The sequence below is a fragment of the Bufo bufo genome, chromosome 4 (genome assembly GCF_905171765.1).
Source record: "Bufo bufo chromosome 4, aBufBuf1.1, whole genome shotgun sequence".
NCBI lineage: Eukaryota > Metazoa > Chordata > Amphibia > Anura > Bufonidae > Bufo > Bufo bufo.
The window spans coordinates 7,429,179-7,456,049 of NC_053392.1; the positions used below are offsets into that span (position 1 = coordinate 7,429,179).

The 26,871-nt window shown below is 44.8% G+C and overlaps 2 protein-coding genes and 1 long non-coding RNA gene across 3 annotated transcripts in view; 2 read left to right on the plus strand and 1 right to left on the minus strand.

Moving 5' to 3' along the window:
* LOC120998324 (aspartic and glutamic acid-rich protein-like) overlaps positions 1 to 26,871 on the plus strand; it is a 2,513,920-nt gene that overhangs the window by 854,483 nt on the left and 1,632,566 nt on the right. The window lies entirely within an intron of this gene.
* The window catches only part of LOC120998330 (zinc finger protein OZF-like), a 354,466-nt gene that overhangs the window by 200,899 nt on the left and 126,696 nt on the right, over positions 1 to 26,871 (plus strand). The gene's annotated exons all lie outside the window — the stretch shown is intronic.
* On the minus strand, positions 24,409 to 24,833 carry LOC120998429. The gene is made up of 3 exons (XR_005778374.1): positions 24,697 to 24,833; positions 24,539 to 24,617; positions 24,409 to 24,439 (listed from the first exon to the last, which is right to left on the minus strand). It is a non-coding gene; the product is annotated as an uncharacterized LOC120998429 (long non-coding RNA).

Here is a 26,871-nt window from a genome sequence, read left to right on the forward strand (position 1 = left end):
TACAATACTTTGTCTTTTAACTTTTCGACTAACTCTTATGCAAATCTTTTGTTATATTTTCTCCTCTTGGGCATCTGTGTCTTGTTTTCTGAAATGCGCGGGCTCCGATATGTTCCTGACAGGAATATATTGGCTAAAATCTAATTTTTTAACATCACTGTGAGGGTTTAGCCTTGTATTGTCAGTTGCATACTACTATTGTGGTGGACCATTTGCAGTGATCTAGATACTTCCATCATGTCTAATGTTCTGAATAGGAGACAGGGATTATACCTCCATAACCTTATCTACACACTGCTTATACAATGGTGTAAGCCAAGTTTCTTGTTAGATGTTGGTCTTTCATCTACAACAAAATAAAAGCATTTCAGCTAACCCATGAAATAAATAAACCTCTCTTCAATTCTATATTAAGTTTTCAAAAAACAAACAAAAAACATTAACAATGTCCAGGTATTATCAACAAGTGTATAAACGGGAAGGTATGACAACAGCACAAAGGATAGAAATACAAAAGGATGTCGTAAAAATGAATTGCACAGTCCCATCAGTAATAATACATCACAACCTAATGGAGATCTACATAAGTACCTGGAAATTATAATAAAAAAACATGACAAAGAAAAATAACTTAGAACAAAGGCATGGCAGTCAGTAAGTAAGGGTTCACCCTGAGTAATTGTAAGGGAATATGTGTCTTCGCCTTTAGAAACTATTGTGGGCAATCCATGGGCTCCATGTGTTTAGAAAGTGAGGCCTAGTGTTAGATTCCCAACCATAAAGTTCTTCCAATCAGAAGAGCTGATCAACCTTCTTCCTCCACTGAGCAATCGTAGGGGGTCTGAAGACCTCCAATGTAATGGAATTAATAACTTGGCTGCCTGGAGAAATCAAGTGATAAGGCAGTTCCTAGCAGGAGTAAAGTCAGTAGAAGGAAGCCAGAGTAAGATGGTTTTATGTGGAGATCTTCCACATACCCTCTGGATTTGTGAAGTGTCAGATTTTCAAAATGTGTAAGACAAAAAAGGGAGACAGGAGGCAGTGCCCCATGTGCGCTGTCGTCTAAATGTATGAATAAATTACTGTAATGGTTGAGCTTACCAGATACGGTTGCGAGTAGTCACAACAGCTGTAGAACGTCTTGCTGGTTTCTGTCCGACCAGCAATCAGAGGTCCTGGACTGCTGCCCCGGTTCGGAGTCCCACACCGCAGGCGCGATGTACAAGAGAGGTAAGTAAATAAGCGTGGAAAACAGAAGTAGAACAGTTGGATCGACGCTGTCAGCAGGAGTCAAGGAAGTATACTGGGTGATGAAGAACGTTACTTTTCTTTGTCTACGCATTTCAAGGGCTCAGCACCCTCTTCTTCCGGAACAGAAGACATTTTAAAACCTTGTCTTGTGTTCCTATTGAATATGTAACTGTCCTGAGGAGGATGGTGCTGAGCCCTTGAAACACGTAGACAAAGAAATAAAAGTAACGTTCTTCATCACCCAGTATACTTCCTTGACTCCTGCTGACAGCACCAATGCAACTGTTCTACTTCTGTTTTCCATGCTTATAGATTTTTAAAAAGGGCAGATAAGTGAGCAGTCCATCCAAAGGTGTGTGTAAGTGCCGTGAGAAATTCCACATCTCCAGCAATTATCCATCAGGGAGATGTTCGGCTTTCTTAAAGAAAGCTGGAGTTTTCCAATACATGTAGGAAAACCATGGGAATTCTTACACATGGTTCAAACCTCCAAGTTAGAGAAAGTATATCAAAGTTCGCTCTCCCACTCGTGCACGTAAGGTTTAGGTTGCTGGGTGTGTGAGATTATTGTAAATGTAAGAAAAGGAATTTGTGAGAGGTAACCAGGAGGCAATTCCAACCAATTACATGCCCTGAGAGGCATGAACGAAGACCTCAAAAATGAGTGTCCCACTGAACGGAAATTAAGCAGGTGTAAGAAAGTAACGCAGTTTCGATCTTCCCCTATAAGAAGAGGAGCCAAATCGAATGTAGGAGAGAGGTTTAGTAGTTGAGATATTGGGGTGGGCATCAGTTTTGTCCAGGGAACGGTCAACTCTCTATGGTCTTGAGCTTGTAGTAATGGAAGGACACCTAACGGCATTATTGGGGATATAGTGCCGAGACATCCCACTCAGCCTCCCATTCTCGAACCACAGCAATGGTCCCCTTTGTAATGTCGCTGACCAAGTGTGCAGTTGAGACAGAAATTTGCGAGGTCCAAAGCAGAGGCGAACAATGAGATGGGAGCATTGCCCTTTCCATTTGAACTTGGATCCTAGCCTGGTCATTAGAGATCAAATCCAACCAGTGGAAAAAATGAATCGCAAGACGGTATTGGTAGAGGTCCAGTAGTTCAAAACCTTCCTGGCGCTTCTTTTGGGTTAGGTATGAGTATGTCAATCTAGGTCAGTTACTTCTCCCCAAAAAAAAAGCAGTACCGTGCCTGCATATTTGGCGAAAAAGGTTTTAGGGAGAATAATTGGTACAGTTTGCAGGGCATATAAAAGTTTTGGCAAAAAGTAGGTTTTGAGCACATTTTTCCTACCCATCCAGGGCAGAAAAGGCAGTTTTAGAGATGAAATCTTCTCTGTTAAGTGTTTAAGCAAAGACGCAAAATTCAAAGTGTAGAGTCATTTTGGATCTGCAGGGATTTTAATTCCCAACACTTTGAGAGAGTGTTAGGACCAGAGAAAGGGCAAGAGTGGTAGAGGGGACAGATATATTGAGAATCTCCGACTTGGTAAGATTCACCTTAAAATTAGACACTACCCCAAAGTCATCAAATAAGCGTAAAATATATGGGAAGGCAACTTCAAGATTGATGAACATAAATCACCAAATCTGGGGATTGCCTAATCTTCTGTAGTAAGGTTTCCATGACTAGTATAAACAATGCAGTGGATAAAGGGCATCCTTCTCTGGACCGTTAGAGATAACAAATGGGTTAAAAAAGGAGATATTAACTCTAATACGAGCATGTGGCGTGGTGTAAAAGGAGTTGATCACTGTTTTAAAGGGTAATGAGAATTGAAATTTCTCCAAAGTGGCATCTAGTTATTGCTAGCGCACGCGATTGAAAAAAATCAGATATAACACAACGAATTATGGGTGTAGATTTTAGGGTCTTGTAGAATCATTTTGTTAAGTATAAGCTTTCATAGGGAGGGATTGTAGATGAAGTGTTATTGTGATTGGAGCATGATCCAGGAGCGTGAATGCACCTATTTGGGGTTGAGAGACAAATGACAACGCCGACTCAGAGACAAACAGATAATTGAGTCGGTGGTACATCAGATGTCTATTGGAGAAAAAGGTAAAGTCTCTCTGGAAAGGGTTAAAGGTTCTCCAAGTGTCTCTCAAATGAAGAGAGGTAGGACACACCCAGAATCACAACACCTTCGGCAAAGAGAGAAGCTTATTCCAAAACCTCCAATAACCATAGGACTTGGGCTACATTTGGGATCTGTACATTAATAAAAGTGATTTTAATGTTAGCTATGTGACCTTGGAGGAAAACATATCTACCCTCTGGGTCTTGTTCTTTAGCGGTTAAGTGAAACGGGCCTTGGCATCGCATAGCAATATTAACTCCTCTACTACTGGAGGAGTGTGTGCTGTGGGACCATGATGGGAAAATAGTGTGGGATTAGGTTGGAACATGATTAAACCTTAAATGAGTTTCTAGAAGGAGAACCTCATCGACTTTCTCCTCACGGAGCGACATAATGATCTGGCTGCGTTTCTGTGGGGTGTTAAGCCTTGGACATTAAATGAGACTACTTTCATTGAACCCATAGTGAAAAAGAGGAGTGACCCTGGGGACAGGGTGACCCCGCAAGATGGTGGAAACAAACCCTCCAGGGCATAACAGGAGAGTAATCTATAGCTGTAACATCAGCAAAAACAGGGAGCAACACCGTTAGCAGCATTAGGAGAAACTGGTGAAGGAAGGCAGAATTACCAATGTTGTAAGCAACGCATCAACGTGAACAACAAAGCCAACACTTAAGGTATATATCATATATGTCAATCTTCAGAACAAAGGTCTGGGAACAAGATAGTATACATATCAAATATACGTGAAGTATAGTCCTTCTCAGGTTATAATGGAGACTGTTTTCCGGATGTCTTTCGCGATTTCATCTGTTGAGTAGATCCAACAACTTCCCACTGAGATGGCCGGCGATGGTAGGTAAGGGGCCCAGATCACCATATTCCTCTGAGTTAGAAATAGTTAGGCCTGCAAGGTCCAGCTCTGACAGGACACCCGGTAAATCCTCGTATTTGCAGATTACATAACGCTTGTTTCTCATGTTGAAAGGAGAGCCCAAAAGTGAAGAGCCAGTGGTAAGGTAGCTTGTGATGTTTCAATTCCTCTGTTAGGGGTCTGAGCGGAAGTCACCTAGACAGTGTTACAGGAGAGAGGTCCTGGAAAAGAAAGAGTGGCTCCCACAAACACGATAGGTTCTTTAGTTCTTACTTCTCTCAAAATGCCATCTCACTCTCTAGAGCATGCAAGTCTACAAATAATGTCCTTGGGAGGGACAGAGGGTTTAGGTTTAGCTCGAAGAGCGCAGTCGGCCCTTTCAATAGCAATGGTGTGGGATTATGAGTCGCCATGAGTCTGAACGTGACCACAATCTGATACTGGGTAGTCTCCAGGGATTCAACTCTATTTCCAATCTGTCTAACTTCCGCATTGAGGTCTTGGAGTTCTTTCATTGCTGGCACCACAGTTTGACTGAGAAAAGAGCAGGAAATCGGAAGGTAGGATGCGGATGCGGATGCGGAATCATCCCCGTCTGAGGTGTCTGTTGGGGAAACTTGTGGCTCTGGTTTGGGGGCGACATCTTTCTAGGTAGTGAAGATGGTTGCTGGTTAGAAACACTGAGAGTTTATGTATTCTTTGTGACTAAATGATCCAGGTTGTCATCATTAGCCTGAGAAGAGGAGACACTAGGTTTTGAAGGACCAATCTTGACCAGGTTATATTGGTTATGTAGTGGCTGTGGGGTTTGTCATAATACAGACCCCACAAGCTACTCGCTTGTCACAAACTTCCAGAGTGCACCAGGTTTCAGCTGAGGTTCATGAGACGTTAGATCACAGGGGGAGACCCCTCTTATGGATGGGGAAATACATGTGAGTAGTATGGAAGAGAACTCCCCAAAAGCCTCAAGAAAAATGAAGTAGACTGCCCTACTACTAAGTGGCCACAAGCTGTAAGGCAAGGAGAGCTATGGGCTTGCAGGATCAAAAATTAAAGAGGACCTTTCACTAGAATAAAAAATCTAAACTAACTATACAGACATGCAGAGCGGCGCCCAGGGATCTCCCTGCACTTACTATTATCCCTGGGCGCCGCTCCGTTCTCCCGGTATAGGCTCCGGTATCTTCATATGTTAGGCTCCACCCAGTGGAACCTGCCGGCGTCTCCTTCTCCCATGCTGTAGCGCTGGCCAATCGCAGCGCTCAGCTCATAGCCTGAGAGGTTTTTTTTTTTTCTCAGGCTATGAGCTGAGCGCTGCGATTGGCCAGCGCTACAGCATGGGAGAAGGAGACGCCTGCAGGTTCCACTGGGTGGAGCCTAACATATGAAGATACCGGAGCCTATACCGGGAGAACGGAGCGGCGCCCAGGTATAATAGTAAGTGCAGGGAGATCCCTGGGCGCCGCTCTACATGTCTGTATACTTAGTTTCGATTTTTTATTCTAGTGAAAGGTCTTTTTTTTTTTGATAATATCTTTATTGATTTTCTTGCGACATAACAATATAAAAAGGTATCTGATCACAGAGAATGGACACAACAGGTACATTTGTACAATATTATCCATGATGTCGAGGCACGCATATATAGCCCAACAAATATCAAAACCGAGAGCGCCTCAAAATTATCGCCAATTCTCTGTCACCCATAACAAAACAAAACCATCCCCTTCCAACCACCCACCCATCCCCCCCGTTGTACCTGGCCTGGTACGACCGCCTCAAGGGGCGGGGGGCGCATCACGCCCTCTTTTTTGTGTGTGTGTGTCCCCCAGATCCTTATATGATAAATTATTTCTAAAGAGATGGTAGATCATCAGTTCCAGCCCGGTGATACCTCTATTTTAGTCATTTCTTCGCGGCCATATCCCTGTTTCCATTATTTATTTCTCGCCACGACGTTTCATACATTCAAAATCTGTTACTCTTATCATTAGCCTTTGCCATTCGTGTATTGTGGGTGGTCTATCCTTCACCCAATGTCTAAGAATTATTACCTTGGCCAATAGAAGTCCCTTCAACCAATGGACCTGCGAACTCTTGGTGGTTTTATTTTTATATTCAGGTGGAAGGAGTCCAAGCACAGCTACTTGAATAGTTAGGGGAGGGGTGTTCCCGATTGATTCCGCTAATTCCCAAAATATAGTATCCCAAAAGGTCTTAATTACTGGGCATCCCCATAGCATGTGCACGTACCCTGCAGCTACAAAAGAGCATTTCAAACAACGGAATTCTTTTCCCTCATTACCATACATTTTAGTTAGAAGACTCGGAGTGACATATAACCGGTGTATTATTTTAAATTGAGTTTAAAGTGTTGTCTTGAAAGGGAGGCCTTCTTAATATTTTGATATATTTCCTGCCATTGTACAGGGTTGCATTCCCCTATATCCGCCTTCCATTTGTCTACGCTTTTAAATTTAGTGATCGTGCCAAGTTCCTCTATTAATCTCCTATAGATTAGTGCAACCCTAACTTTATTTCCTAATGAACTATAGCAAAATGATAGAAATCGCGAGGTGCCAATTATCAAAGATGCTTTTTTAAGCGTGCATGCTAGTGCGTGTTTTAGTTGCAAATATCTATAGTGTTCTAATGCCGTGTTTGGTGTCTGTTGAAACATTTGCCCTATTGGTTTAATTTTCCCTTTTGTGCATATGTGTGAAACTAACGTAATGCCTCTTCGAGTCCAATAATCATTTTCGTTAAGGGCCAAAAATTCCGTTAGCGAGGGATTATCCCATAGCGGGGTGAACTCCAAAACATGAGGGGCCTGGATAAGTTCCTTAATTTTGTTCCAAACCTTCTGTAGCGCTGAGCCAATTGGACAGAAATAGTCCACGCGCTCCAGGAAACCGGATTCCAATAAACTGAATATATTACATGTGGGCTGTGGGTGTTGTCCTAAAATATGGGATATTAGTAGCCCATCCCCCGTGTTGATACACCACTGTAGCTGTGCGCATAGATAATAACTTTGGAAGTGAGGGAGGCCAAGACCACCGTCACTTCCAGCTAATCGTAAATATTGCAACTTAATGCGGACCCTTTTCCTGCCCCATATCAGATCGTTAATCAATCGATCGATCAAATTAAAGACACTGTCTTCGATCAAGGCAAGAACTAACCGTGTACAATATCCAGGGCAACAGAATCATTTTGATCAATGCGATTCTATTAACCTGAGAGAGCGGAAGCTTCTGCCAAACCCTAATCTTCTCCCTTATTTTATCAACTAGGGGGATGATATTTAGTGTTTTATAATCCCTGATGGTGCTGCTAATTTTTATTCCTAGGTATTCGAAGTGGCCCATTGGAGCAATAATTCTGACCTTTAGATCATTTTGGGGTGGTGCCCGATTGAGGGGGAAAAGGACAGACTTTGTCCAATTTATCTCATATCCGGCGACACTGCCAAACTCCTCTATTATTTGCATAACACGTGGAACAATTCTCCACCCATCATTTAGGTAGAGCAACACATCATCTGCGTATAGACAGATCTTGTCGTCCTTTCCCCTCCCGCCAAATCCCACAATGCTAGGCTCCGCCCGTATCCGACAAGCGAGAGGTTCCATAAAGACCGCAAAGAGGAGTGGAGAAAGTGGGCATCCCTGTCGTGTCCCCCGCTGTAGGGAAGTAGCCGGGGTAATCCCCCCGTTAATATTAATTCTGGCTGTTGGACCATTGTACAATAATTTAACCCAGCCGACAAATTTTTGGCCAAGGTTCATCTTGTGCATCACCCGCCAGAGGAAGGACCACTCCACCCGATCGAACGCCTTAGCGGCGTCTAAAGATAGAATGGAGCGGTCCCCCCCCCCCCCCCCAATCTGAATATTAAGGATGGTCCTACGTATATTGGTCTGGATCTGTCGCCCGGGAATAAACCCTGTCTGATCTATATGGACTAGGGCAGTTATTACTTTTTTTAGCCTATTAGCGAGGACTTTTGCGATTATTTTATAATCTGCGTTGAGCAAGGATATAGGGCGATAAGCCTCAACTTTATTTCCGTTTTTCCCCTTCTTCAGAATCAGGGTGATGGTTGCCTCCGTCAAAGATGGGGGCAGCTTTCCACAATTACAAGATTCGTTCAGGACCTGCAGTAGCCCGGGCAGTAGGACCCCCGCATGGCTCTTGTAAATGCCATACGGAAGGCCATCCGACCCGGGCACTGAAGAGCCCCGAACCTCCTGCATGACCGCCTGTAGCTCCTCCAGAGAGATGGGGGCACATAGGAGGGCCAATTCCGGATCCGACAGCACCGGGACCTCGTCTATATTTGTCCCTGTATCGTCCAATCCGGAACGATAGAGACTGTTGAAGTACTTTAGGAATTCTCCCTCAATCTCCACTCCTCTTTCCAATGTTCGACCATCACCTGCCAGAATTTGTCTGATCTTTTGGGGGGCCCTCTGGTTGGCTATTATGGAAATCAATAATTTGCCCGGGGTACCTCCCTCACAGAAGTGTTTATAACCCATGAAGAATAGTTGATTCTGAGCTTTTTTCCTCATAAAATTTATATAATGGTCCTTCGCAATTTTTAAATTAGCTCGCATATTCACGTCGTTGTTTTTTCGAATCCTACCCTCCAGGTATGCAATATTTACTTCAAGTTTTTTTGCTCTTTAAGGAACTCTTTTTTTCCCTTTTTATTCTGCTGTAATATGATCCACGAATAAAAGCCTTCATGGCATCCCACACGAAGTGGATATGCGTTGTACCAATATTCTCTTGCCAAAATTGTGTGAGTTCCTTATCAATCCCTTCAGAATCATTTAATATGGTCAACCAATGCTCATTCAGTCTAAAAGGTCTAGTAATAACCGATTGTTGCCCAATCTTCATGACCAGTAGGATCGGTGAGTGATCGGAGATTCCATGTATCTCATATTTCATTTTTAAAATGTAGTCAAGCATCTCACCATTGGCCAAGGCAATATCAATTCTAGACATGGCATTGTATGTTTTACTAAAACAAGAGAACACCTGTTTATTGCCGTAAAGCCATCGCCTGACATCTTTTAGTCCTATCTCCTCACAAAATCCTAGAAGTAGGGAGTGTTTTCCCTGCCCACTTTTCCCAACCGTTGAAATTCTATCCAACACGGGGTCCAGTATGCAGTTAAAGTCACCACATATTAGTACCGGGCACCGCTCCCTATTGTACATAAAAGTCGTCAACTGGTTCAGGACAGTCATTGCAAATGGTGGAGGAATATACAGGAAAGCCAAAACACACTTTCTACCATTTCATCGAGCATAAAGAAAGATATATCTCCCGTCTTTATCAATCAACTGATCCAGGGGGATAAAGTCAATGCTCTGGTGTACATATACACTCATCCCTCGGGAGTATGTCGAGAATCCGGAGTGGAACTGATGTCCCGCCCATCTCTTGGTTAAATATTCTGGGATCTCTGGTGAAGCGTGTGTTTCCAATAATGCAACTATTGCTGGAAGATGTCGAATAATCAGGTCAAAGACCATAACCCGTTTGGTTCTATCTCCCAGTCCACGAACATTCCATGTTATTACTTTATCGTTCATCATGTTATGGGGCTATATAGGAGTCGTCTATCGCCCCCCAGAGGCAGCCGCACCCAGGCCAGATCCAGATCCCCCTCCCTCCAAACACCCCCTCCCCATGTCTCCGGCCTTTATAGTGTAGTAGTAATGTCATCTATAACACCCCGCATCTGATGAGACCTACCTGAGGTATAACAGCCATTACTACATGTCTCCAGCCTTTATAGTGTAGAAGTAATGTCATCTATAACACCTGGCATCTGATGACACCTACCTGAGGTAGAACAGCCATTACTACATGTCTCCAGCCTTTATAGTGTAGAAGTAATGTCATCTATAACACCCGGGATCTGATGACACCTTCTGGGGGTATAACAGCCATAACTACATGTCTCCAGCCTTTATAGTGTAGAAGTAATGTCATCTATAACACCTGGCATTTGATGACACCTACCTGAGGTATAACAGCCATTACTACAAGTCTCCAGCCTTTATAGTGTAGAAGTAATGTCATCTATAACACCCGGCATCTGATGACACCTACCTGAGGTATAACAGCCATTACTACATGTCTCCGGCCTTTATAGTGTAGAAGTAATGTCATCTATAACACCTGGCATCTGATGACACCTACCTGAGGTATAACAGCCATTACTACAGGTCTCCGGCCTTTAAAGTGTAGTAGTAATGTCATCTATAACACCTGGCATCTGATGACACCTACCTGAGGTATAACAGCCATTACTACATGTTTCCAGCCTTTATAGTGTAGAAGTAATGTCATCTATACACCCGGCATCTGATGACACCTACCTGAGGTATAACAGCCATTACTACATGTCTCCAGCCTTTATAGTGTAGAAGTAATGTCATCTATAACACCCGGCATCTGATGACACCTACCTGAGGTATAACAGCCATTACTACATGTCTCCAGCCTTTATAGTGTAGTAGTAATGTCATCTATAACACCCGGCATCTGAAGAGACCTACCTGAGGTATAACAGCCATTACTACATGTCTCCGGCCTTTATAGTGTAGTAGTAATGTCATCTATAACACCCGGCATCTGATGACACCTACCTGAGGTATAACAGCCATTACTACAGGTCTCCGGCCTTTATAGTGTATATAGTTTATAGTGCCTTTATAATGTCATCTATAACACCCGGCATCTGATGATCTGTACATACCAAGTGGGGCCTATTCTTAGTGGCCAGTGCAAAAACTGCAAGATTTTATGTTTTTTGTTTACATGTAGATATTGACATGGAAAATTTAAAATAACCACCTAAAAATGTGATTTAACCTCTTAAGGACACATGACGTACTGGTACGTCGTGTGTAGTTCCGATCATAGCCGCCCGGCGGCCGGTGATCGGAACTGGGTGCCAGCTGAAATCAATCAGCAGGCACCCTGGGACAATGCACGGGGGGGGTTGCGGCGTTAACGGGTCGTTGTGGCGGGCGGGCTGCGGTGCCATCGGGTCCCCGTGCGGCTGTAGGGAGGACCCGATGGCATGGAAGGCAGAGTGATGCCTTCCTTAGGCATCGGCGCTGCCTTCCGGTGACGAGCCTGTGAAATCCAGTCCCCTGGATCTCACAGGCCGGAAGCTGTATGAGTAATACACACTGCATAACTCATACAGCCAATGCATTCCAATACAGAAGTATTGGAATGCATTGTAAAGGGGATTAGACCCCCAAAAGCTGAAGTCCCAAAGTGGGACAAAAAATAAAGTTGAAAAAATAAAGTTTTCCCCCCAAAAAATGTGAAGTTTCAAGTAAAAAAAAAAAAAAGTAATGTCATGTCCGTATCGACCGGCTCTATAAACCATATCACATGACCTAACCCCTCAGATGTACACCGTAAAAAATAAAAACTGTTATTTCTTGTTACCTTGCCTCACAAAAAGCGTAATATAGAGCAACCAAAAATCATATGTACCATAAACTAGTACCAACAAAACTGCCACCCTATCCCGTAGTTTCTAAAATGGGGTCACTTTTTTGGAGTTTCTACTCTAGGGGTGCATCAGGGGGGCTTCAAATGGGACATGGTGTCAAAAAACCAGTCCAGCAAAATCTGCCTTCCAAAAACCGTATGGCATTCCTTTCCTTCTGCGCCCTGCCATGTGCCCGTACAGTAGTTTACAACCACATATGGGGTGTTTCTGTAAACTACAGAATCAGGGTCATAAATATTGAGTTTTGTTTGGCTGTGTAACTGGAAAAAAAATTATTAAAATGGAAAATCTGCCAAAAAAGTGAAATTTTATTAACAAAGTTTGTAAAATCAGTTTTGAATACCTTGAGGGGTGTAGTTTCTAGAATATGGTCATTTTTGGGTGGTTTCTGAAGAGAAATGTGACTCCATCTTGTCTTCTCTTACATGTACAGAATTGTTATAATATCTCACCCACGCACTGTTTCACATCTGCCCCCCCCCCCCCCCCGCCCCGTTGTGAGTTAGGTTTCCTTAACTGTCCCAGGACAGATTCTAGGAATATCCTAGAACTAGAACAAACGTTCTTGTCTCATTCAGGGTCATTCGGCACAACTGCGTACATTCTTATATGTGACGTATTACATACCATAAAAGGATGTTCCGGTAGTATCTGTGTGAGCACCAATGTTTATCTTTATGATTGGTTTAACGCTGTTGTTGTGCCAAACTTTTCTACTGCCTATATAAGGCTGGGTTCACACGAGCGGATGCCGTGCGTGGCATCCGCTCCGTGAAAGAGTGCCAAGACCCGATGCAGACTGCAGAGGCACGGAGCATTAACATGACTGATAATATGCTCCGTGCCTCTCTGTGACCTCTTTCCTACAAAATCACAGTGACAACTGTGATTTCGTAGTAAAGAGGTCACAGAGAGGCACGGAGCATATTATCAGTCATGTTAATGCTCCGTGCCTCTGCAGTCTGCATCGGGTCTTGGCACTCTTTCACGGAGCGGATGCCACGCACGGCATCCGCTCGTGTGAACCCAGCCTAAGGCCAAGCTATAGCATAATAAAGTTAGAGTGTTTCTCAGTGATGCTTGTGTGTGTGTGTCTGTTATTGCCAACTGAGAAACATCTCTTCTGACGCCAGTGTCTCAAACCAAGGTTGTCGTAGCGGTCCAGAAAGGTCCAAATCCTTTCAGTTTCTATTATGTAAGCCTCACAAAGTGACTTCAGACCTGAACAGGTCTTTAAAAAGTGTTTTTTTGAAAATTTCTGAAAAATTTCAAGATTTGCTTCTAAACTTCTAAGCCTTCTAACGTCCCCAAAAAATAAAATGTTATTCCCAAAATGATCCAAACATGAAGTAGACATATGTGGAATGTAAAGTAATAACTATTTTTGTAGGTATTACTATGTATTATAGAAGTAGACAAATTGAAACTTGGAAATTTGTACAAATTTTTCCAAATTTTTTGTAAATTTTGTATTTTTTTTCTTAATAAAAATGAATTTTTTTGACTCCATTTTACCAGTGTCATGAAGTACAATATGTGACGAGAAAATAATCTCAGAATGGCCTGGATAAGTCAAAGCGTTTTATCACCACATAAAGTGACACTGGTCAGATTTGCAAAAAATGGCCTGGTCCTTAAGGAGTTAAACAATCGGCCATTTTCTGATGACACATTCCCTTTAAGTGGTTAAACTGGGTTTTCTCAGAGGCCATTAGTACAGCCATTCATCGCAGCTGGTGCCCCCCAAAATCTGCTGCTAAGTCTAGTGTACTGGATCTTTGAGAGGATGTCTATGTGCAGTCACAGCTCCCTCCGCTCCTGCACATAACACAGGGGTCACTGCCCGGAGTGCTCCTTTACTGCAGCTCTAAGGTGGAGCCTCACCTGAAGAAACCTCCCAATTACCTTCCTCCATTCATGATTCCATACCTGTGGTCACATGGACTGGAATGTCCTCCTCCACCTCACTCTTACACGGGGGATCGCCCATCATCCGCTCTTCTTCATCCTCCACTTTAATATCAGTCACATCTTCCCCCTGATTTGTCATCTGTAACAATTCAGGACAATACAGCAGACAGGTGGGAAATCTAACAGATCCACATAAGAGACCCCCACCATCTATGACCCCTCTATGACTGCAGGACCCCCCTATATAGATGTGTATAGGGCTCAGCTCCATCTACCTGATGGTTCTCTGGGAGCTTCTCCTCTGGACAGTCCTGGGAATACAGAGGACGGGGACATCTCTCGGGGGGATTTCCTTCTATGAGTCCATCTGTAGGAAACACACAGGGACAGTAGAGATTATTACATGTGATGATGAGATGATGGGAGTAGTATCCAGGTGACCCATGACAGCCCCCCTCCTTACACTGCTGATCGTCCGTCTCCTCTTCTGCTTCATCTTTAACCTCAGCCTTAATATCCATCAGATTTTCATCCTAAAGAAAAGAAATGTAAAATGGTCTTTGGTTCAATCCCTTCCTGGTCAGATTCTGGGGAGACTTCAGCTCCATCTACCTGATGGTTCTCTGGGAGCTTCTCCTCTGGACAGTCCTGGGAATACAGAGGACGGGGACATCTCTCGGGGGGACTTCTTTCTATGAGTCCATCTGTATGAAACACACAGGGACACAACCGATTAATTGTGATGATGAGAGTAGTATCCAGGTGACCATGGAAACAGCCATGATAGTCCCCCCTCCTTACCCTGCTGATTGCCCCATAAATCCGTCTCCTCTTCTGATTCCTCTTTAACCTCAACCTTAATATCAATACAATTTTCACCCTAAAGAAGAAAAAAACACATGAATTATTGTTACTGGAAATTCCTTATTCATGAAACCTCCATGATGACTCCTGACCATGAGATCCTCCTCCTGCCGGGAGGGACTGGGAGTTTAAAAGGTTCTTCCTCCATATTTTTCTCAGTGTCTTCTGAACCAGACAGCCCCTAAGAGAACTTGCAGTAAGCAGACACCCACTTCTCTATCCGAAACACATAGGTTTGGTTTTAAATTTATTGTACAAGATGGTTTTATGAAATCTACAATAAAAGGATAAAATATTAAAGGAGTGCAGGAGAAGTGCTTGTGATTGGATTCCCACCCTCTTCTTCTCTTTCTCAGAGGTTTGCTCAGCTGAATATAGCCATATGTACAATTCTACTTCTGTATGTATGTATGTATGTATGTATGTATGTATGTATGTATATATATATATATATTTGGGTTTGGAAGTTACATGGTGTCGTAGTGGCGGTTTTGTGAAAAAGAAATGAAGGGTAAGGCTAATCCAGCTTTCGCTCCTCACCCTCCACTACGGCACCAGACCACGGGATCTACCAGGGATCTGAAATTGAATAATTATCTATAATGTTTGTGAGGAAGAACCCAAGCTGCTGCCCTACAAATATGTTCAATGGAGGCAGATGCCCCTCTGCCCAAGTAGTGGATGAAGCTCTAGTCGAGTGGGCTTTCAGTTCCCAGGTGGCTCATTGTCCATGGTTCTGTAGGATTCACAAGTAGCCACTCTACTCCACCTGGTGATGGAGATATTGGAAGCTTTCATCCTCTTCCTATTAACTTGAAATTAGATGAGAAGACTATTAGACGTCCTCCAAGGTTCTGTAACCTCCAGGTACTGAAGAAGTCATCTTCTCAAGTCCAACTTATGGAATGCTTTTTCCCCTCTAAGTTTTTGGATTTCACCCACTTATGAAAATCCATTACCACCTCAGGGAAAAATAAATGGTTGAATTTCAGAACAAGTCATCCGTTATCATCAAAAATGATTCAATAATTTCAAGACCTTAAAGGGGATTTCCAGTTTACATAGAGATACTTCAAAATAATCATTTATGATGGTAGCCGTCATTTTGCAAAAAGTATTTCTTTTATCCTTGTTGCTCTTTTCTTCAATATCCATGTAACAAGCTGGGTGGAGATATAAACTAGCTGGGATTGTTAGGGAGTGGCGGTGCTGGAGCTGCGGCAGAGAAGGAAGAAGTGACTTTAGCTGAATACAGCACCAGGCAGTGCTACATACAGGATGGAAGCTCAACCTGAGGCCTCTATTAAAGCCCACCTGTAGGAATTTAAGAAAAGCAGGAATGTGCCGTTTTTCACACACTTCCTTAGAGGAGTCACTACACCAAGACAGTAAAATTGTCCAGACTTTAAGACATTTTAGAAGTAATTGGTTCTGTGCTGTAGCCATCATCTCAATTAATTTGTCAGAGAGGCCCCAAGACAAACATCAGCCTCCCAAGACCCTTGCTGTCAGGTGTAGTCCTTACTTCTGGGTGAAGAATTGGGATTTGAGACAACAGATCTTTGGTCCAGGGAAGGAAACCATGGACTCTCTAGTGTCAATATAGGGACTGTCTAGAGGGGTCGCCCTTGTCTGGGCAGGTGCTCCGCCTAGCTGGATGCAATAGATTAGGCTATGCCAAGAAAGATCATATGAGGGAAAGACACCAAGTCCTCTGTGACCCGCACAGAGATCTCCTTTCACCATTGACCGAGTTTCCTTGTGTTGCTTTATCAATCGAGGTGACAAAACTGCTCCTTTTTCTTCTTTTACACATTAATTCACAGTGAGTGTATACAGCTATGCTGCAAGAGTGATGTTAGAAGAGTGGAAACCTTTTATCATTACTATCACTATATTTTAGGGACATTACCGCCGATTGCAGACATTACCCCCAAGCCTCTGATGTGTAAATCTTGTGAGTGGGCACCATTATGTACGGCAGAGTTCCAGGAAGGGTTAAAGAGGCTTCCCCAAACTGTTAATACGAAGCTAGAAGCATACAACTGTCCACAATGTCTGGTCTGATTTACATTCACTGTAACTAAGGAGCAGAGGTCGATCAATGGAAAACCGCCCATAGCATTATCCCTCATCCACCAGCTAGTAATGGTGGACTGCATGGCTAGAGGCTGGATGTTATACACCTGTGGTAATGGTAGACTGCACGGCTAGAGGCTGGATGTTATACTCTGTGGTAATGGTAGACTGCACGGCTAGAGGCTGGATGTTATACACCTGTGGTAATGGTGGACTGCAATGCTAGAGGCTGGATGTTATACACCTGTGTTAATGGTAGACTGCAATGCTAGAGGCTGGATGTTATACACCTGTGGTAATGGTAGACTGCAATGCTAGAGGCTGGATGTTATACACCTGTGGTAATGGTAGACTGCAATGCTAGAGGCTGGATGTTATACACCTGTGGTAATGGTAGACTGCACGGCTAGAGGCTGGATGTTATACACCTGTGGTAATGGCAGACTGCAATGCTAGAGGCTGGATGTTATACACCTGTGGTAATGGCAGACTGCACGGCTAGATGATGGATGTTATACACCTGTGGTAATGGTAGACTGCACGGCTAGAGGCTGGATGTTATACACCTGTGGTAATGCTAGACTGCACGGCTAGAGGCTGGATGTTATACACCTGTGGTAATGGCGCGACTGCATGGCTAGAGGCTGGATGTTATACACCTGTGGTAATGGTAGACTGCATGGCTAGAGGCTGGATGTTATACACCTGTGGTAATGCTAGACTGCATGGCTAGAGGCTGGATGCTATACACCTATGGTAATGATAGACTGCATGGCTAGAGGCTGGATGTTATACACTGTGGTAATGGTAGACTTCATGGCTAGAGGCTGGATGTTATACACTGTGGTAATGGTAGACAGCATGGCTAGAGGCTGGATGTTATACACCTGTGGTAATGGCGCGACTGCATGGCTAGAGGCTGGATGTTATACACCTGTGGTAATGCTAGACTGCATGGCTAGAGGCTGGATGTTATACACCTGTGGTAATGGTGGACTGCATGGCTAGAGGCTGGATGTTATACACCTGTGGTAATGGTGGACTGCATGGCTAGAGGCTGGATGTTATACACCTGTGGTAATGGTGGACTGCATGGCTAGAGGCTGGATGTTATACACCTGTGGTAATGGTAGACTGCATGGCTAGAGGCTGGATGTTATACACCTGTGGTAATGGCGCGACTGCATGGCTAGAGGCTGGATGTTATACACCTGTGGTAATGGTAGACTGCATGGCTAGAGGCTGGATGTTATACACTGTGGTAATGGTAGACTTCATGGCTAGAGGCTGGATGTTATACACCTGTGGTAATGGCGCGACTGCATGGCTAGAGGCTGGATGTTATACACCTGTGGTAATGGTAGACTGCATGGCTAGAGGCTGGATGTTATACACTGTGGTAATGGTAGACTGCATGGCTAGAGGCTGGATGTTATACACCTGTGGTAATGGTAGACTGCATGGCTAGAGGCTGGATGTTATACACCTGTGGTAATGGTAGACTGCATGGACAGTGGGTGGATGTTATACACCTGTGGTAATGGTAGACTTCATGGCTAGAGGCTGGATGCTATACACCTATGGTAATGGTAGACTGCATGGCTAGAGGCTGGATGTTATACACCTATGGTAATGGTAGACTGCATGGTTAGAGGTAATGGGAATGAATGAATGAAAAATCTTTATTCAATTAATAACATGTGGCCCTATACTTCTCTCCATGTACTTTTAGAATCACTGTGTTTGCCACTAATAGGTCATCGAGATACAGTACATTGACTATTTTGAAACCAAAATAAATGCCACCAAGTCCTTCATTATTTCTCAGGTATTATTGATGTAACGGAGGGACTGGGATATAGAAATATTCATCTTGACAATCCAGGGATGTCATGTAACCTCCTTCCTGAAGTGAACTATGAATAGGGGGAGTGGTGAGGGTTTTCCCATAAGGGAATCCTGCCCCGTGTTCTAATGTTCTCAGCACCCAGGGATTGGAGGAAAGCAGAAACCCCTTGTTGTTTCATCCTGTGCTGTATTTTTATTTTTCAGTTTTTCACTATTTTACTATGAAGTCTGACACTGTATATTTATAGAAGGGATATTTCCTTTTCGTTTTCCGGGACACATTTCTTAGAATCAGACATTTTCTCTAGAATTTCTTCTAAATTCTTTCCAAACAACAGCTCCCTGTGTGAAATGGCTGGCTGCAAGGCTGCGGAGCCATCAGAAAGGAAGTCCACTTCTTATATTCAGCTGCCGTGTGCAGCACAGACAGCAGATCTATAGGCTGGGAGGGATTCAAGGTCCTGGTAGGTTGTCACAGGTACCTGGATCCATGCTGACTGCTGTGCATCTGACATAGGCTGAAGGGTACATGGTGGAGGATCCATAGAGCGAACATGACCATCGAGGTGGTCCCAGGTCCCACAGATGCTCAATTGGGTTCAAGTCTGGGGAATTAGGGGGCCAAGGTAGTACTTGGAAGTCTTGCTAATGCTCTTCCAACCAATGTTGAACATTTCTAGCTGTGTGACATGTTACATTGTCTTCCCGGAAGATCTCAACGGCCCAGAGAAGACAATATCTACGTGATCTGCAAGCATGGACTGACACCTATCGCTGGACACTGCCTTCCACATGGATGAGTGCGCCCAGAGAATGCCTGGAAAAGATTCCCTAGACCATAACTCTGCCACCACCAGCTTGTTTTGCATTGTTTCTTCTCTGGTGTATCACATGAAATGCCAAAGTCCATCCATTCGATGAAGCAGAAAACTCGTCAAAGACAACCCTTTGCCAATCGGTGGAGGTCCAATTCCGATACTGCCGCCAAAATTGAAGCCTTTGCTGGGATGTAACTTTGTTTACAGAGGTGCAGTGACCGTGTCTGCTTTGGAGCCCCATATGCAGTAAGGTTCTCTGAACTGTTGTGTTAGACACACATCCAGTAGCCCCCTGGTTCATTTCGGGGTTGAGCTTCTCCATTGTAACGTGTTGGTTCATTCTCGCACACCTTCATAGTGCTCCACAGTTTCCACTAATTCACAATGGTGCCATTTGTCCACTTACAATACACTTTACCACAGCAGCACGAGAACAGTTCACACTGCGCAGTTTTAGAAATATTGCCACTCGCGGGCTGAAAGCCAATAGTCATCCCTTTTTGCAATTCTGATAATAGTATTAATGTAGGGTTGTCAGGTGTACAGTCACCTATATCACAATTACTATGAAGGCTGGACAGACAGGAGCATACAGTCACCAGGCCACCAAAATCAATGCCCATTACTAAAAAAAAATCAATATCATTGGGCTTTTAAAAGGGTAAATTCATTGAATTCATTTGATTAATCGTTCAGCCCTGGCTTCAATAAATGGACACAGCATCCCCCGTCCAATCGGGGTGTTTTAAAAAACTTAAAGAGCAGGAACTGTTCCTGGACAATTTCCCTTAAAGACACATCTACTTGAGGACAATCATCGTCAAACGGAAGTCTACACCTAGTTTTAGGGAAAGGAGACTTTGCGGGGCTCTCCATTCACATGCAGAATGTACATTTTTATGCAGTTTAAATACAAGTTCTCTCTTTGAGACCACTGAACATTTTGTCATGCATGGTCATCTGAACTTTCACATCCTGAATATCCATAGTCGCGCGTACAGCCTCTAACAATTCATTTGTATCTTCAGGGGAAAAAATTTATGATTACACTTACCAGTAATCAGATTTTCTAGACCCCATGACAGCACCAGAGAGAGAGAGGATCCATCCACCAGGGACTGGTTTACAGAACATGCGAGTGACTCCGACCAAAGTTATTCAAGTTTAAGTTACTTTGTATATAAACTATTTTTTGTATACTATCCCCAGGTGCAACTAAAAGAACGCAGAAGAAAGAAGCGAGGGAGGGAATAAAGAAGGGTGCTGTCATGGGGTCCGGAAAATCCGATTAACGGTAAGTATAATCATCATTTTTATCTTCCCCCATGACAGCACCACACAGAGAATTAGGGAGTGACCACCAATTGTAACACCTTTCTACCAAAGGAAAGATCGGAGGAAGAACCATGGTCGAAGAAAGTGGAAGGAGAAGACCATGTGGCAGCCTTACAAATGTGTTCAATAGAGGGGTTAGCCATTTCCACCCAAGAGGTAGAGATAGCTTGAGTAGAGTGAGCCTTTTAAGGTCAAAGGAGGAGATCTGCCTGAAGCTAGATAAGCTATGGAGAGCCCTAATCTGATCCATCTTTCCAATGAACCTTTTGAAGCTATCTTGCCTTTATTTGGACCCTGAAACAAAACCAGCAAGGCTGTAGACTTCTGCTGACACCTGAAGAAACTGCAATAGACACCGTCTTAAGGTTAAATAGTGGAACTCCCTTTCTTTATCCTATTTGGGATTATCAAATGATGAAGGCGGATAAAAGAAATAAAACTTTCCTGAGACCTATGGAAGTTGGAAGGTACCTTTGGTAACAAGGCAGGGTACAGATTATTACTCTGTCCTGCAAGATAGTTATAAAGAGAGGATTAATTTAAAAAGCTTGCAACTCGCTAATCCTGCACACTGAGTCAAGGCGACCAACAGTTCTAGTTTGAGAGTAAGATGTTTAATACAGCTGGACTCTATTGGCTGCGTTAGGGCCTTCAAGACTCATTCAAATCCCATGGAGGAACCTTAGGAACTAAAACCGGGGTAGACCAATCTACTGCTCTGGAGAAAGTGTTTACCCAGGGATCTGCCGCTAAACTCTGGTAAAAGAAAAAAGAAAACCTGGACTTTGACGGTGTTGCTTTATACACACCCGTTTGACAAAGACTCGTGTTTGAGTCGAAACGCGTCATTTTGTACCTCCATGTGCACATTAAGAGGATAAGAATCGCATCCAATACAGCGAGTGCCGGTCTTCTTTGCTTTCACCTTTAAGTTGATGTCATTGTTGGGGCTGTTTATTGTTTGAAATGGAGGACCCTCAAAAAATGAGTCCCTTTCCTCCAAAACCTGAAGATCTAAATTTTTGGTCTCTGTCACTATTGTCTTCTTCCCCCTGATCTAGAAGAGGTCTGAAGAGGTCGTCTAGATGTTTAAAAGGAGGAAGAAGAAGCCCTCTAGTAATTCATTAAGAGCTGTGCCTAACAAAAAAATTCACCCTGACAAGGGATGCCACATAACTTTTGTTTTGAGGATAGATCCCTTCCACCCCAATGTTCTAACCACAGGGCCCTACGTGCGTCAGGGAAGAAGCTTGGGCAACTAATTTAACTGCATCGACTGAGGCATCAGCCAAGAAGTAAGAATCTTTTTGTAAGTAGGTAGAGAGGAAAATCATCTGTTCTCTGGGACATTCTTCTTTTAGCTGCGTGTCCAACCGTTCTAGCCGTATCATCATGGATCTAGCCGTGACGGTAGCTGCATTATTAGGAAAGCAGAACCCTTCGCTTCCCAAGTCCCCTTTAAAAAGGAATCAGTTTTTTTTTTTTTATCCAGAGGGTCGTTGAGAACCCACAGTGTCCTCAAAGGCCAGGACGATCTTCTGGACATCTTAAAGATAGCCACATTCATCTTAGGAGCTTTGTTCCAGGATAACGAGGCCTCTTCTCCTCGTTTTCCATTCTCTCTTTATCAAAGCTAATATGTTTTTTATGCATCGGGAAACATCTACACTATTTCTCCTGCAATCCTTCAAAAGTGGTAACCTCCACTGATTTATCTTCCTTAACTTTTTCTAAATTCATGGTGGATCTAATCGTCTTTAACAATCTTTCCGTGTCTTCTCCCTCCAACGTCTTCTTCCATAGATAAGGAATGGTCTGACATTGTCCTGGGACAATAAGCTATTCTCAAAAAAAAGACACTTAAAAAGATTTCATAGAACTCCTGACTTCTGATCTGATCAAAGTCTTTTTATAAGAGGAGAGAGATTCTTCAGCCGCCATCCTATCAATACATGGCTGACATCACTTCTAATAATGGGAAGAGGACAGGGCACATCTGCACAAAGCACATTCTCTATTCTACCTCTGAACCAAAACTTTTTTGGGCTTGCCCTAAAACATAAACCATACATAAAGCCATAAATATGTTGCCATCATCATAACTACTTACCACTCCAATCTTCCAGTCAGTACCGATACAGGAGCCATGCTTTCCCCTTCCACCATATCTGTCCTCTTTTCTACCTCCATAATGATGGGAGCGACCCACAATGAGCCTCCTCTGAGAAATAGGAAAAGAGGGCTCACTGTACAGAGTCTTCTCGTCTAGCTTAGTTCAAAGGATGAAGGAGGGAAAGAAAAGGGGCTTCAATTCTCCAGCAGAGCAGTGAAAACCTGTGCTGCCTGCCGTTCACTCCAGCGTCCCGTCTCTCCAACAGACAATCCTCAAAGTGGCCATGACTGCGGCCTTTTTGGAGGATTTAGTGCTCTCAACCTCCAGCCTTAATGACCGCTGCAAACCAGAAGTGTGTCAGCCCATCACGCATGCACCACCGGAAGTATGTCACCACGATATACGGCCTTTCTGTGCACTCCTCCTAGTAATTACCATATGGCGCCACTCCATCGGAGGAGCCAATGCACCTTCCACAAGAGCCTCTAAGAGACCTGTGATCTCTCCGAGTTTCTATGGCCGTCACCAAATGGAACTACTGCGCGATGGAACCGCGGCAGGCTGCCACCAATGCTATAGAGACCCCCTAGGACTTCCAGACTGGCAGTAAGATGATCTACAAAAAAAAATTCATTCAGGTCTCCCAATCCAGAGACCGGAAACCACTGAGGCAGGAGAGAGGCTCCAGCTTTTCATCGTGTAGGTTTCCTGTCCTTGGGGCGGATCCGATCACACTGTGGTGCTGACATTGGGTAAGGGAAAAATAAGATGCTTTTATATTGCGAGTCGTCAAATAAATCATCAGCCATAGAGGAAAACCTACAATTAGTTATCAGACTTGGAGGGAGATGAGGAGGAGGTAGAAGTGCTTCTTCTTCCTCTGTGGACGGAGTTGGTGTAGATAAGGAAACCTCCAACAAAGCAGTATGGACTAGGTCCAATTAATCCAGGAGTCCTCTGTACACCCCAGCGCTGCACACATACACCACTCTCACTGCCGGCCACTTACACCAGGCTCCACACATCACAGCAAACCGGATGTCCACAGCCCAGAGTCCAGGTAGAAATAACCCTCCTATCACTGTCTGAGAGCGTCTGTCACCTTCACACTGGAGCCAGAATCACCAGCCGATCACAGCTGCACCAACATCAGAAGGGGCATCGAGTGGGCGCCAAGCCTCCAGACCCTGCTGACGTCACCCCCCGGAGCAGAGAATCTCAGCAAGCGGAGGAGAAGACTGGAGGGGCTCCATGAGTGTCTAGTCACCGCTGGGCCTCAGAGAGGCTCCTCACCTCCACTGGTGCTCCAGAGGAGCAGGGAAGAAAGGTCAGCAGAAGGCTCCATTACACAAACCTAAGAGCCCAAGGTAAGTCTGAATGTCTGCACCTGCTGCCATGTGAAGATGATGTCCTCTCCCCACCTGGAAGGACAGGAAGACACAGAGGAGAAGATGTTTCACCCTCACTGTCCCTGCCTGGTGGAAGGAGGATCATCTCATGGTCAGGAGCCGTCCTGGAAGGGGAAGAGGGAAATGTAAAATGGTCTTTGGTTCAATCCCTTTCTGGTCAGATTCTGGGGAGACTTCGGCTCCATCTACCTGATGGTTCTCTGGGAGCTTCTCCTCTGGACAGTCCTGGGAATACAGAGGACAGTGACATCTCTCGGGGGGATTTCCTTCTATGAGTCCATCTGTAGGAAACACACAGGGACAGGAGAGATTATTACATGTGATGATGAGATGATGAGAGTAGTATCCAGGTGACCCATGACAGCCCCCCTCCCCCTTACCCTGCTGATCGCCCCATAAATCCGTCTCCTCTTCTGCTTCATCTTTTACCTCAACCTTAATATCCATCAGATTTTCATCCTGAAGAAGAGAAATGTAAAATGGTCTTTGGTTCAATCCCTTTCTGGTCAGATTCTGGGGAGACTTCAGCTCCATCTACCTGATGGTTCTCTGGGAGCTTCTCCTCTGGACAGTCCTGGGAATACAGAGGACGGGGACATCTCTCGGGGGGACTTCTCCTCCTGGAGTCAGAACCTATAGGAGATAACACACAGACTGAATACAATACTGAGCGCCACAAACAGGAGGGGGAACTCTGCTGTCAGCCGCCATCTTTGTAAATCCTCTTGTGGATCCCGAAATGCGGCAGAGGAACGTGCGGGTGGATTAGGGTGGAGTTCACAGGGTAATACCGGACACCTCTGACCACAGAACCAGAGAGGTCACCAGGGGGCGGTTGTCCCTGACAACCGCCCCCTGGTGACCGGGGGTCATTCACATAACTGCCCCGGCGCCCGTATACCCTCCCCCGCTGCCCTATTACCTGGGATATCCTCCGCCCCCATCCACTATAAACCCATCATGTGACTGCCTGCTCTACGTGTGGTGACGTCATCAGACAGCACAACGTGACGTCATCAATTACTCCAGGGTGGAGACTGTGACAGACGGGAACACACAGAACAGAGAAGCCTCTGACACCCGCCAGGAACCTCCCCGCACATCCAGCAGTGTCAGCCCGGAGCAGACCTGTTACCTGGGAGGGGAGCCTCCATCATGGCGGCCGGGGCAGCTTCTCCATGAGGAATGACAGAGGAAGGACCTGCGGTGACGTCACTGTCATGTGATCAGTGACGGAGGGGCGGAGTGTAGCGGCGCAGAATGTTAGTGCTGGTAAAGGACCTGTGATAATGTCATGTGACCTGAATGGGCGGAGCTCAGCAGTTTTGAAGCTATGTGGTGATGAAGGACCTGCGGTGACGTCACTATCATGTGATCAGTGATGGGGCGGAGCTCAGCAAGGTTGAAGAGAAGTAAATATGGTGAAGAAACTGTGGAGACCTGGAAATCTCTACAGAGAGGCTGGGAGTTGTAGTCCTCTCCTACCTCCTCCTGTAATGTCCTCTGATATCACATAATAACAGGCTGGACATGCTGGGAGTTGTAGTCCTCTCCTACCTCCTCCTGTAATGTCCTCTGATATCACATAATAACAGGCTGGACATGCTGGGAGTTGTAGTCCTCTCCTACCTCCTCCTGTAATGTCCTCTGATATCACATAATAACAGGCTGGACATGCTGGGAGTTGTAGTCCTCTCCTACCTCCTCCTGTAATGTCCTCTGATATCACATAATAACAGGCTGGACATGCTGGGAGTTGTAGTCCTCTCCTACCTCCTCCTGTAATGTCCTCTGATATCACATAATAACAGGCTGGACATGCTGGGAGTTGTAGTCCTCTCCTCCCTCCTCCTGTAATGTCCTCTGATATCACATAATAACAGGCTGGACATGCTGGGAGTTGTAGTCCTCTCCTACCTCCTCCTGTAATGTCCTCTGATATCATATAATAGGCTGGACATGCTGGGAGTTGTAGTCCTCTCCTCTTCTATCTTACATGTAGATGCAGCCGGTCACCCCTAGGGGGCAGCACCTATAGATGTAGAACGCGGGGATGAGGGAGTGAAGGGCAGAGAGAACGGTCGATTGTGGCCTAAGGAAAGCGGCCGCGTCAGTCTAGTCCACAGCCGAGGAGCGCTGGCTCCAGAGTCAGACACACAGAGCCGGCTGATGGAAGCGAGGGCTGGACCTTCTGACAAGTGGCTGCCCATCTGAGGTGAGCACAGACCAAGGGTAGAGAGGAATAACAGAAGCCCAGTGTGGAGGAGAAGAAGGAGAGACTAGAGGAGGTGAGCGCGTCCCTCAGCCTATAGCCTCCATTAGCCTCCATGTGAGGCAGGAGTCGGCCTGCGGAGCCGCATTCCTCTATGGACAGTGTGGACGGATTATTGGAAGGTATAAGGCAGGATACGCTGCTCCCAATGAGACCCTAAAATGCCCTCTGACCATTACAGGAGAACGGAATGTGACGAGGGCTGAAACCATTACTCAGTTGAATCAAGTAATATGACGCCAAAAAATCTTCGATGCAAATTTTTTGCATTGAGGATTTGTTTGTGTCATGTGACCGTCATTACTCACCGCTCCGTGGTCACCCGCCGGCCCGCACCGCGCTGCACTGTATCCTGACACATCGCCAGGTCATAGTACACATAAGCGCGCACTGTGACCTGACGCTGTGTGACGCCAGGACGACCGAGCAGCGCGCAGAGAA